The sequence below is a fragment of the Austrofundulus limnaeus genome, unplaced genomic scaffold (assembly GCF_001266775.1).
Source record: "Austrofundulus limnaeus strain Quisiro unplaced genomic scaffold, Austrofundulus_limnaeus-1.0 Scaffold72, whole genome shotgun sequence".
NCBI classification, from domain to species: Eukaryota; Metazoa; Chordata; class Actinopteri; order Cyprinodontiformes; family Rivulidae; genus Austrofundulus; species Austrofundulus limnaeus.
In genome coordinates this window covers 831061-833827 of record NW_013952474.1, presented here as the reverse complement: position 1 = coordinate 833827, position 2767 = coordinate 831061, and the positions used below count along the sequence as shown (strand labels likewise).

Sequence of the window (2767 nt, the reverse complement as noted above, 5' to 3'; positions counted from 1 at the left end):
ACACACACACACACACACACACACACACACACACACACACACACACACACACACACACACACACACACAAAGAATGATCTGAAATCTGACCGTCGGCACGACGAGGAAAGATCAGCCGGCTTCACGTTGAGCTCGTCTATCTGGAACATCTGCCTTTAAAGATCAAACCTTTCGGACGTGAATCCCCCCGTTTGACTGGGAYCAACAGCTTCTGCAGCAGTGAAGTGGCAGAGGCGCTCCGGCTGACAGGGAGTGGCTGGTTGGTATTAAAATCACATCAGTGTCACAGCAGAGCGGCAAACCATCACACCCATCATCAAACCTGCCGTCAGCACAGAGTCAGGACCGAGCACATCTGCAGTTCAACTCTAGAGCCGGATTAGCTGCGACTGCTCCAAGATAATCTGGATGGAAATTATTGCTGCTGTAGATTATTTTAGTGTAGAGCATGCCGCACAGCCTCCCACACACACACACACACACACCTCTGACCTTTCCTTCCCACACCTCCGCTTCGTTTTGTTCTGCTCAGCCCGATCGGCGCTCTCCTCCGGCCAATAACCGGCTCAGCTTGAAGTGAAGGACCCTCCATCCTCTTCCTCCCTCTAACTGCTCCATCCACCCCCCACCTCCAATACCCCCCCACACCCCGTGGCTCTAACCTGACTAAAACAAACAAAAAAACTGCTTTACTGGTGAATTCAGACGAATTTGCTAAAAAAAAATGAATATAATTTCTGAATAAATAAAGTCGTCCTTTAAAGCAAACTTTCCATTTATTTAAACTACACAGAATAAAAAGCTGAAGTAGTGAGAGCACACCGCCTCCTGCACCCACCCTGACTAATAAAGTCAGGCATCAAATAAACAGTTAATTAGCTCCTTAATGCTCGTCATGGCACGGCAATAAAAATTGATTTTCCATGTTTCGCTTAACCGGGTAACTAATCTCCCATTCTCAAACCATTTCTGCTAATTGCAAAAGAATATATACATAAATATATATATTTAAAGGGTTCTCTAACTGGGGAGCCACGTAATTGAACTGGAGCAGAAAACAGATTAGCCTACCAAACGATCTCGCTTCGATTTGTCGCCGGCGTCAGCTCGGGCTGAGTCAGGAAGCGTAAACGGGCAGAAACGGTAATCGTGCCGCCTGCTCTGCCTGCAGGGTTGCGTAAGGCGGCGCGGAGCAGCGGAGGTGCAGGCGCCCTTAATAAATTAAATCCACAGYGGAGAGTGGAGGTGATCCATTACCTGTCCCATAAGAGGGCTTCCATGAAATATCAATCTGGGCAATTAGAGCTGGGACATTAAAAAAAAGACTTGCATGCAGAATTTTGCAGTTTTCACCTGACGGAGGCGGGAGGAACGGGTCATTAAAAGTCAATTTGCAGACAACACCTGCAGAACAAACGGGATGAGCTGATTTTTTGGCGCGAGTGAAACCAATTACAGGCTGATCTTGGTTAATTATCCTCGTAATGAAAAGCAGATGCAGCTTCTGCAGAGCTGCCAAGTGATTTCCAAAAGCTCAGACAAATCAGCAAGACTTTACGTTACCAAACTGGCGGGAAAAACAAACAAACAAACAAACAAAAAAAAAACAAGAACAAACTGCAGCCAACTTGCTCACCGACTTGAACGTTGGGAAATACTTCTAGTTTGAAAGAAATCGAGGAGGGGGGAGGGTCAGCGTYGTTACGTGGGGTGGGAGGCTGCGCCGGGACGTACCTGGGTGCCCCGGCAGCTCCATCCCTTCTGCTCGGCCGCCGTTTAGTTTCCATCGTACCGGAGGGAGGCTCGATCTGCTGGAGAGGAGCTCGCTCCTCGGCAGCTGCCCGCCGCCTCCCGCACGCTCGGCTCGACCGACTGCGAGCGGGAGACGAGGGAGAGGAGAGTGTAAAGGCAGAGGGCGAGGGGAGGAGTGTGTGTCACAGAAAGAGAGAGAGAGATGGGGAGAGAGAGAGAGGGAGGAAGGATGGATGGATGGGGAGGGAGAGAGAGAGGGAGGCAAACACGAGTCTACCGGCCACCAGCCATCAAGCCTGCCAGCCTTGGAGACAGCGCCAAATCAACAGCTGGCCACTGTGTGATGTCAGAGCGCCAGCAGCCAGTCGCTGCAGCCGAGGCCGGCCGGCGATACGGAGCACTGACTGAACCAAAGTCACCCACTAAATGGGGCTCTTCATTAGGGTGGAGGAGGAGGAAGCAGCGGGGAGAGAGGGCAGTCAGGGACATGGAATGGATTGGAGAGGAAGAAGAGGGTGGGTGCACAAGAAGGAGGAAGAGAGGCGACAAACAGGGAGGAGGAGGAGGAGGAGGACAGCGGCGACAAGTCCGCGTCCAGATAGGTACTCAAAGAGCAGGTGGAGAGTCGATGGGGAGGTGCTGGCCACGGCGCCGCCGAGCTGTTCGCTGGGCCGCCGKCCCAGTCCAGCTGGCACCCTGCCTTTCAAGCAATCCCACCCCACAAACGCTGAAATACAAACACAAATCTCAACTCATCGAGCCTTCACTCCAACCCTTAATAACACAGGTAGATTCTGAAGCCTTTATGGGCCTGAGGAAAAAGAAAAAGCTGCACATTTTGTGACGCATTTTTGAAAGCTGTCACAGCCGGAGCGAGTCGCAAACATGTCCAGAGTCTAGACTACTGTGATGTGATTGTTGTTGTTTTTTTTCTCATTTTCAGTCACTCAAGACTTTCACGGCAAAGAAATCACAAGCAGTGGGCGGAAATAATAATAATGAAAAAAAAATAAAG

The 2767-nt window shown here is 50.6% G+C and overlaps 1 protein-coding gene across 1 annotated transcript in view; it reads right to left on the bottom strand.

Annotated features, from left to right (window-relative positions):
• The window catches only part of r3hdm1 (R3H domain containing 1), a gene marked incomplete in the record, with an annotated part of 40304 nt that extends 38395 nt beyond the window's left edge, over nt 1-1909 (bottom strand). Inside the window, 1 exon segment of the mRNA XM_014010676.1 lies at nt 1735-1909.
• Between the last annotated feature and the right edge of the window lie 858 nt (nt 1910-2767).